Source organism: Anomaloglossus baeobatrachus, unplaced genomic scaffold, assembly GCF_048569485.1.
Source record: "Anomaloglossus baeobatrachus isolate aAnoBae1 unplaced genomic scaffold, aAnoBae1.hap1 Scaffold_656, whole genome shotgun sequence".
Taxonomy (NCBI): domain Eukaryota; kingdom Metazoa; phylum Chordata; class Amphibia; order Anura; family Aromobatidae; genus Anomaloglossus; species Anomaloglossus baeobatrachus.
The window spans coordinates 87101-97685 of record NW_027445026.1 but is presented as its reverse complement, the minus strand read 5'-3'; the positions used below and the strand labels follow the sequence as shown (position 1 = coordinate 97685).

The window sequence follows — 10585 nt, the reverse complement described above, 5'->3', positions numbered from 1 at the left end:
GACATAACTCAGGGCACCTAGACAGAAGGCAGATGGACTACTTTCTATTTCTGGTGTAGAGCTTAGTACAATATATATATATATACTATTACATGTGACACATGTACCTTGTATTACCATTATTCGCTGTATATGAACCCCTTTTCTCCGGGCATTATTTGTCTATAGCATTTTTCACGAACCTGAGGCAACTGAGAACCCTTCAGTGAAGGAATTCCACTAACCCTCACAATACCAACCAGGGGCCTCCCTGCAGTAACTCAGGTAGTTGTACCCATTCTCTTTCCGCATTCTATGTGTTCTTCTTCTTTCTTCTTTTTTTTCTTTTTTCTTCTTTTTATTTCTATCATGTAGTTCAGGGGTTTATAGATATATGTCCTGCATCTCATATTTCCTTTAGTGGTGCTTCTTACCCATTCTCATATCATTTACCCTAGTATTTCATGATCCTGAGGCGACTGAGAACCCTTTAATAAAGGAATCCTTTTTCACTTGAATTGTCAAGTGATACTTACCAGTGACTATCACGTAATGTTACAGGTAGTTGCATTTTCTTCCTCTTCTTTCTCTCCTTTCTTCTTTGTCACACGGTCCATTGTGTTATAGCCCACGTGTCATGATAACACTTGTACCATCTTTTCATTTAGATTCCACCTACAATTATTTACCGATTCCAGTTCTGAAATAGGCTTTCATCATCTACTCACTAGAATTCTCAAGTGCATAAGGTACTGAGACATATACATGTTCACACCATTATAAAGAACAAAGTATAAACATTGAGGTTTTTCTCACACCCATGTTCCTGTGTTCTTTGATATGATATGTGTTCATTTCCTTCACTATATAGGATTGCAAGTTTTCCATTTGTACCTTAATGGCAATGACGCTATACAATTGAACACATATCATCCTGTTATCCATATAGGTGTGTATTTACCTGCTTGACTATTTTTGGTTGTTTGATCCAGAATGTTTCTCCAGATAGGTCATGTGGAAATTTTCTTTCCTCAGTACAAATGTTTTCACTATGGCTTTGGAAAAATTTTTTGTATGTGCATCATGGTTATTTGACCCATTGTACTCTCAAGTAGCAATATATTGTACTGTTATGTTGTACTATGTACTAATTACGTGTTTATATGGTTTTGTAACCCTTTATGATCTTAGATAACTTTATCCTTGATAAAGACCTAAAAACAAGGTCGAAACGTTGGATGAATTATCCTTTTGCACAAATAAAGAATTTTCAGCATTCCAAGAGTTCTTTTCTTACGTTATTGATCACTATAGTGTGCCAGAGCTATTTCTATTGAATTGACTCTTATTTTTTCTGAGCACCTGCTATATACACAGTGAGCCAGACATATTCAAGTTTCATTCAGAAGGCAGAGGGAAGCCTTAGCAGCTGAGCCTATATCTTGGCTTGTGAGCATTAGAACAGGCCGGCGATTACAGGGTAACATGAAAAATGTCCAGCTTGCATTATGACTAGAACATGACAATATCCTTTTAAGTACTAACCTATGATGCGTTCCTAAGCAGTTGATGTTATATGTTCTACATTTCATTTTCTGCATACTTTACAAGTAGTAGAATTTGCTTTGATATAGGCAACTGGATTTTCACAATGAAAAGGCAAAGGATAACGCCCGAAAAAGACGCCATACATTATGTCAGTGCCATCCCTGACAAACCTGGATTGACCATGAAATACATCAATCCCCTTAAAGGTGAGTTAAAACAAGTTTTAACTAAATTGCCTTAATATTGTCATGCATTAGAATGACTGTCTTAGGTAATGATAAATATTTTCTACAGGAAGAGGAGTGTTTGCTGAAACTGAAATCGAAAAAGGGAGTTTTGTTGCAGAATATCGAGGCGAGCTCACGTATGCACTTACGATGGTAGACAACTACTCGAGATTTATGGTTGTGGTACAAGTCAAAGATCTAATGGCCCATACTGCAGCGAAGGTCTTCCAAGCACACTTATGCAGACCTCATGGCTACTCAGAGAGAGTCCTCACAGATCAAGGCACTGCCTTTGAAGCGGAAATCTTCAAGGACTTCTGCAGCTTTTACCGATGCAGGAAGATGCGCACTACACCCTACCATGCTCAAACCAATGGTTATCAACCTGCTCAGGACTTTACCCCATATTCCAGATGTGGCCTTACAAGTGATTTATAGAGGGTTAACAATACGTTGGGATCACCGGATCTAATCTCCCTTTTTATACACCCTAAAATCTTGTTTGCTTTAGAATAAACAATAACATCATAAAGGTATAGCAGTACCGTTTCAAAGTTTCGGTGTCCCAAGCAGCATTCCATCAGCCTCTGGAAGGTTCCTGGCAAATTGCACAGCTCGAAGGGCATGCTTTTGAACTCGCAGAGACCCATCGGGGTGGCAAAGGCGGTCTTCTCCCGGTCTGCCTCAGCAACGGACACTTGCCAATAGCGACTAGTGAGATCAAGGGTAGAAAAATAATTTGCAGTTCTCAATGCAGCTAGCTATTCCTCAATACAGGGGAGTGGTGCTGTCCTTCTTCTTTAACAGGACCAACGGAGCTGCCCAGAGGCTACAACTGTCACGGATAACCCCAGCCTCCTTCATGTTGCTCAACATGTCCTTGGTACACTGGTAATGTGCAGGTAGTTTTGGCTTATATCTCTCTTTGATGGGTGGGTGTGCACTTGTGGGGATGTAGTGTTTGACCCCTTTTATTCTTCAAAAGTCTAGCGGATGTTTGCTGAAGACTTGCTCGTATTCTTGCACTAGCCTGTAGACCCCCTTCTTGTGATGTGAAGGTGTGGAGTCAGTGCCTACGTGTAATTCCTTACACCACTCCTCTGGCTGACTTGGTGAGCTGTCACTGAATGGGTGGGCTGAAGCAATGGTGGATGCTGCTGTTTGGATAGCATGTGTATCTACTGAGAACAGCTTATCAATGGTGGCAAATCGGAGCAGCTTAATCTCTTGCTCTCCGCAGTTCAACACTCTCATGGGCACTCTTCCCTTCCATATTAATGAATAAAACTATGATGTAAATAGCATATAGATACCCCACAAATGCAGATAAAAGTAGGTTATGGGAAAAGGGGGAAGAGAGAAACAGGAAAATAGTGGAATAAAGTATACCTTCCAGGTGGGAGAGGAAATGGCAGCACAGCCAGTGGAGGTGAAGCAAGGGGAGCCTGCAACTAAAGAGTTGAGAGCGTTATCACATGGTGACTGAGCCTGATTGTAACGGGAGCATAGAGGTGCCGATCCTGTCTTACCTGCGTTGGTGTAGAAGTGGGTGTCCTGTGGTGGAGTCAGCTGTGTGCAGTGGTGGCCGTGGGTTCTTTTATGTGCGACCGTAGTAATAGCTGCGCCCACTTCCTGTATGGGAGTGGAATGCAGTGAGGCTAATGGAACGCACGCCTGCGCATTTGTGTTTAACGTCGCGCATGTGCAGAACGGAGAAAAGGCTGCGCTCACTTCCTAATGAAAGGGAGTGAGACGCAGCTGGGAAGGGAAGGGAAAAGATTAGGGTTTGGGGATGATGAAAGGGCTTTCTACGGGCAAGGATGGCAAAGGGTGGCAGTGACGGAAAGTCAGGCAGCCTGTCCTGTCCTGTCCTGTCCGTCCGTCTTTTTGTATCATGAATTGGAAAGACTGCAAGGGGGAGGTGCTTGGAGGAGGAGGAGTTATTCAGATTAATTGCAGTGGGCGGCGGCTGCAAAAAGCATCATTCTTCTTGTTTTTGCTCTGCAAAACAGCCTTTTCAAGGGTTGGCTTGGGTGACAAAATGTCTTCTGTAGGCGTGGGTTTGTCTCCCTCTCCCTAAGATGTGTCCGGTATAGGCCAGGGTGCCACTCAAGGCCGTAACCAATTCGGGTTATAGCTTCTCGGCCTTTTGGCTAAGATTAAGTGTAGTTTCGGAGGACGCTACCTTGGTCGGTACTGGAAGGTGCCTGGGATTGCACGTCTGCCGGCCTTGAGGAAGTGTGTGCGCCTTCTGGTGACACATAGCCCTCTTGTGCCTGGACGGTTCCCAGGCAACGGGAGGCGATCACCTTTGTTATTTTGAAGTCCTACTGATAAACAGAAAAAAAAAAAAATTAAATCTGTTCTTATCAGTTTAATATCTGATACGTCCCCTCTCTGGGGACCATATATTAAATGGATTTTTAGAACAAGGAGATGGAAAAAATCTTGCTCTGTCCACTCCACGCATTGACCTGGTATTGCAGTACCTCCAGGACCGGTGCACCCCTTCTTAACCCAGTTTCCAAAAGCAGAACTCAATTCACCTGATTCAAATGAGCCCCATTAGTGAATTGAAAGAAAGCAAAAACTTTATATGCACCTCAATTTGGCCAATTCACTTTTCACACTTTCACCCTTTGTTTTATCTTTCACACCTTTTACTTGCTTTATTGATGCAAAAGCTGTGCCAAATAGCAAACTCATCTCCACTCAACTTGACCAACTCTGCTATGTCCCGTGCAGTATCTTATTCTCAGTCTTATCTAGATCATTTGCAATTGAATAGAATAGATCCCTTTTGGACACATTGGATTCAGCTGCTGCAGTGACTGCAGGTGTTAGAAGATGCAGACTTGGCATCAGGTGCTGTCTATCAGATTCCACTCCAATTAAAGCTTCCATTGTTTTTCGGTGTTTTCTTTGAGCAATGATGATGTCTTTAGTGATCTGTTGGCTCCCTCTCCTGGAGGAAGAGTTTGCTTGCTCTTGGACTTTCAAAAAGAGAGGTCATGATAGACATTTAGCTTCTGAGCCCAATTGGGGACAGTCATGGGTGATGAATGTTTTGCAACCTGCTGCGAAGCCTGATACCGCAATAAAAGGAACGTCAAATACTAAGAATGGGCGGCCTATGAAAGAATTAGTACTTTCATTAAGCATACTTAAACGGCTAATTGGGAATAGACAAACTGTAAAAAGCCCTCTGAGAAAGCCCCTCTCTAACCTTTGTTAGTAAGCTTTTCTGTAGTCTGCCTGTTGATGTATTTTCCGTTTGAACAGTGCACAACATGAAGTGACGGAACACTGGCTTGTCACAATGTCCCCCGCTGACATCACGATAGCGCTGCTGCCTAGAAAGCCAGCTGCGCAGCAGAAGTTGCTCTTTGGGTGGGATGGTGGGCTAATGTATCTATTCCTGCTTGGTGTGAGTTTGACATGATCTAGAGCAACGAGTTCCAGCGGCTAGCGGTTGATTATTGGCTGTAATGGGGCTTTCTGGCTGGTGCCAGCCTTTCTTCTTAGCACACAGGAACCACAATCCCTACACCATGCTTCGATGGATTCTCTCATCCCAGCCCAGTAAAACTACATATTTCACACAGTTATAAGCAGCCCATGGGCATTCACCTGGATTAAAACCCATAACAGCTCATAGACCAAACAATCAATCTACCACTGGACCAAAGACAGGAAGCTAAATCCACTGCCTGCGGTAACTAACTTAATCCTATAGTCTACTCACACAACAAACCCAAGAGAAAGGAAAAAAACATGGCTTCGATTATCCATCCAATGAAAACGCATAACCATTGTGAGCCATTGGACAATGCAATTGCACACATGGTGACATGGTGCACGGCCCAATGAATCAAGTCTGTACTTCATATTCACGGTTTAAGCCCTTGGGTTCTAATGTGTCCAGAGTACATATCCAGAAAGATTCCCTTTCTTTGTGCTAAGCACAAGTCAACAATACGTTGTAAGCAGATTCTATTACCAGTCCCACACCATTTTGTGACGCATAATCGCACAGTGGCCCAATTAAGATTCCAAGTCATCGAACATGTCCCAGCCATACGCAGAGGAGGCGATAGAATTAGGAAGCTCAAAGAAAGGGAATCTTTCTGGATATATACTCTGGGCACGTTGGAACCCAAGGGCTTAAACCATGAATATGAAGAACCGACTTGATTCATTGGGCCGTGCACATTTTTTCTAACGCCCGGTTCTTTTTCGTGTTCACACTATATATGGCTCCAGTATGTATGGAGTTCCATTCTTCCTTGTTTTTTATTTGTCATGTTTGTCTGATTACCTTGTCTAACAGTTTTTTCTCCCCTTTCTTTACCTTCCAGGTTCCCATAGTCACGTGAAATATCCCTGTTGCACTTGATTACGGCTCACTATTCACTATAGGATGTCTTATATCTAACATCACACTCTCACCCATCAGCACTCTATAGGTTTGTATAAGGTATGCGCTTACACATCCGGTCCTCCATAGGTATTTCCACTTATGTAGCACTATCCCTATGATCACTCATAACTCATACCCTTGTAGTCAATTACAGCCTCCTCTCTCCCCTCTCCCCTTCTCCCTTTCCATCTATAATTTTGCCAGTACAATATTAGTTTACATTAGGCACACACTCACATATTCCTTTCCTTAGTGACTTATTGTAATTCACATTCGCATACAATTCTCTATGCCTGCCCCATTACTACATTCATACCTACTTGACCCTATCCTGATACCCCTTGTCTCACCTTGTTGGTCCCTACACCTGTTATCATCTCCTTTCCTGTGTCTGTCTTGTCACACAACACATTTTAGCATATCCCTTGTGCTCCTTATTACCTGTCCTGCCTATTAGAATTATGTCCATTATGTCCATGCATGGCCCAATGAATCAAGTCTGTACTTCATATTCATGGTTTAAGCCTTTGGGTTCCAATGTGCCCAGAGTATATATCCAGAAAGATTCCCTTTCTTTGAGCTTCCTAATTCTATTGCCTCCTCTACGTATGGCTTGGACATGTTCGATGACTTGGAATCTTAATTGGATCACTGTGTGATTATGCGTCACAAAATGGTGTGGGACTGGTAATAGAATCTGCTTACAATGTATTGTTGACTTGTGTTTAGCTCAAAGAAAGAGAATCTTTCTGGATATGTACTCTGGGCACATTAGAACCCAAGGGCTTAAACCGTGAATATGAAGTAAAGACTTGATTCATTGGGCCGTGCACCATGTCACCATGTGTCCAATTGCATTGTCCAATGGCTCACAATGGTTATGCGTTTTCATTGGATGGATAATCGAAGCCATGTTTTTTTCCTTTCTGTTGGGTTTGTTGTGTGAGTAGCCTATAGGATTAAGTTGGTTACCGCAGGCAGTGGATTTAACTTCCTGTCTTTGGTCCAGTGGTAGATGGATTGTCTGGTCTATGAGCTGTTATTGGTTTGAATGCAGGTGAATGCCCATGGGCTGCTTATGACTGTGTAAAATATGTAGTTTTACTGGGCTGGGATGAGAGAATCCATTGAAGCATGGTGTAGGGATTGTGGTTCCTGTGTGCTAAGAAGAGAGGCTGGCACCAGCCAGAAAGCCCCATTGCAGCCAATAATCACTTAATAACTTTTTCAACTTGTCATCATATGGGAGGCCTTCCATTCCTTGTAGTAGTCTAGTTGCCCACCTTTGAACTGACTCTAACTTCTGAATGTCCTTTTTAAAATGTGGAGCCCAAAACTGGTTCCCATATTCCAGATGTAGCCTTACAAGTGATTTATAGAGGTTGATCATCTTTACTTATCATTTAAAACTTTCAAACTGGTACACTCAACACATAAAGCCCCCCCCTTTTAAAGAGTAGTTTCCCTGTACCTAAGTGGGGGTCTACCTAGGTTGGAGCGAGTGGACCTTCGGGGTCCGGTGTCAGTGGTGACAGGCAGTGGGGCAGAGGGAACAGTCAGTTCCTCCTCCCTGCTATCATGTGGGGCAGGCGGAGGCGTAGGGGAGCTGGGTACAGGTACATCCCTGGGCACTGGCTCGCGGTTAACCGTTTCCATCATTTCTTCATCCACGGGTTGTGGGAACAGTATCACTGGAAGGATCACCGCACCGTTCTGTGTAGGCCAGTCTGCTGGAAAATCACCCATCATGGTGTGGATTACCTCTTTTTCCTTCTCCACTGGACTGGGAACTGGAGCCTCATCCGCTACTCTCAATGCTGGTGGGCACTTCTTCAGGTGGTCTCGGGAAACCGTGGCCAAAGTCCCCCCCTGGTCACGGCTGATCTGGTAGGCCTTCCCATTCTCCCATCCTGTGGGCTGGACTACATACGGGGTTTTTTCCCATTGATCATCCAGCTTGTGGGCCCTTCTTTTCCGCTTCAGCACTACATCCCCAGGTTGGAAGGAACCGGCAGGCGCCTTCTTGTTGAAGCACTGCTCCTGTTGTCCCCGACTCCGGCACAAGTTCTTTTCAACATACTCCTGGACCTGTCGGTACTGTGTCCTCCGCCGAGTGTCCCATTCAGCTGTCGACAGGAGTGCTTCTGAAGCTTCCAAGCCCATTTCCAGATCCACTGGTAGCCGGCCGGGACGAGCTCTCATCAGGTATGCTGGAGTGCATTTCGTAGAGCTGGAAGGGATGTTGTTGTACATATCGACCAGGTCAGGTAGCTTCTCCAGCCACAGGTTCCGCTCTTCCAGTGGTAACGTCTTGAGGAGGCCCAGGACCAAGTGGTTCATCTTTTCACAAATGCCATTGGTTTGGGCGTGGTAAGGCGTGGTCCGGATTTTCTTGCAGCCGTACAACTGGCAGAATTCCTGGAATACCTCTGCTTCAAAGGCCGGACCCTGGTCGGTAAGCACCCTCTCCGGGTACCAATGCGGTCAACAGAAATAAGCTTGGAAAGCCTTAGCAGCGGTGCGGCCGGTTAAGTCCTTAACTGGGACAACCACCAGGAACCTCGAGTAGTGGTCTACGATGGTCAGAGCGTAGGTGTACCCACTTCGGCTGGGGGTGAGCTTTACATGGTCAAGGGGAACCAGCTCCAGCGGTTGGTGTGTAATGATCGGGTGTAGGGGTGCCTTCTGGCTGGCCTCGTCCTTCCTTCTCAATGCGCAAGGGCCACATTCTCGGCACCAGGCCTCCACAGATTCCCGCATTCCACTCCAATAGAACCGCTCTCTTAACAACATCTCTAGCTTCTTCCACCCGAAGTGCACTGCACCATCATGGTATGCTTGCAGGACGGTGGGCACTTTAGCCTGGGGAATCACCAGCTGGCGGATCTTCTCGTGAGTCTTTGGATTAATCAGCTCGCGATACAACTTCCCCTGGTGTAGGTATAGCCGGGTCCGTTCTTGCCACAGACGTTGGGCTTCGGCAGGGGCAGCAGGGTCTATCCCAGCAGAACCCTGTTCCACTAGAGTCTTGACCAGGCGGACAGCAGGTGCCTGGTCCTGAGCTTCCTGCCAGTCCTGTCGGGGCAGCGGATCCAGGTTCACCCGTTGTTGGTAGACGTGCACCTTCTCAGTGAATGGCCGGTGAAATGCAGGCAACTCGATCTCTTCGAGGTCATCATCCTCTGGCCCCTCTTCCGACAGGTGGGGCATCCGGGAGAGTGCATTGGCATTGACGTTGGTACGGCCGGCCCGGTACTTGATGGTGAAATCGTAGTTGGCTAACCTGGTCACCCACCGCTGCTCCAACGCGCCCAGCTTGGCCGTATCTAGATGGGTCAGCAGGTTATTGTCTGTGTACGCGGTGAACTTGGCTGCTGCCAGGTAATGGCGGAAACGCTCGGTGATAGCCCACACCAGTGCCAAGAGCTCAAGCTTGAAGGAGATGTAGTTCTCAGGGTTCCTCTCAGTCGGTCGGAGTTTTCGGCTAGCATAAGCTATTACCTTTTCCCTTCTGTCTTGGACCTGGGATAGAACAGCCCCCAAGCCCACATTGCTGGCGTCGGTGTAGAGGATGAATGGGCGGCTGTAGTCAGGGTACGCTAGGATTTCCTCTCCGGTCAGGGCTGTTCTCAGCTGGCGGAAGGATTCCTCATGCTTTTCTTCCCACACCAATGGGGCTACTAGGGATCTACCACCCTTGGTCTGTCCTACGAGGAGGTCTTGCATGGGGGCAGCCATCTTTGTGTACCCCTTAATGAAGTGACGGTAATATCCCACCAGGCCCAGAAACTGCCTCACTTCCCTCACTGTGGTCGGTCTCGGCCAGTCTTGGATGGCGGTGATCTTCTCGGGGTTGGGGGCGACACCTTCCGCACCAACCACATGTCCTAGGTACTGCACTCTGGGTTTCAGCAGATGACACTTTGAGGGCTTCAACTTCATCCCATACTTGGCAAGGGACGCGAACACCTCGGCTAGGTGCTCCAGGTGGGCTTCATACGTCTGTGAGTACACAATCACATCATCCAAGTACAGCAAAACGGTCCCATAGGCAGTCTTCTCTCGGTCTTCCGGTGCCACGGCCACCTGCCAGTACCCGCTGGTGAGGTCAAGGGTGGAGAAGTAGTTAGCGGTTCTCAGCGAGGCCAGGGACTCTTTGATGCGGGGCAGAGGGTAAGCATCCTTATGCGTTATCTGGTTAATCTTCCGGTAATCCACACACATCCGCATGGTGCCATCCTTCTTCTTAACCAGCACCAACGGAGCGGCCCAGGGACTACAGCTGTCCCTAATAACCTCTGCCTCCTTCATGTTCCTCAACATGTCTTTGGCGCATTGGTAGTGCGCAGGGGGAATAGGCCTGTATCTCTCTTTAATAGGGGAGTGTGTACCGGTAGGGATGTGGTGTTGA

At 46.3% G+C, this 10585-nt stretch overlaps 1 pseudogene; it reads left to right on the top strand.

The window, feature by feature from the left end:
* Positions 1-4058: 4058 nt before the first annotated feature.
* LOC142286395 (U2 spliceosomal RNA) lies at positions 4059-4265 on the top strand (annotated as a pseudogene).
* The last annotated feature ends 6320 nt before the right edge of the window (positions 4266-10585 follow it).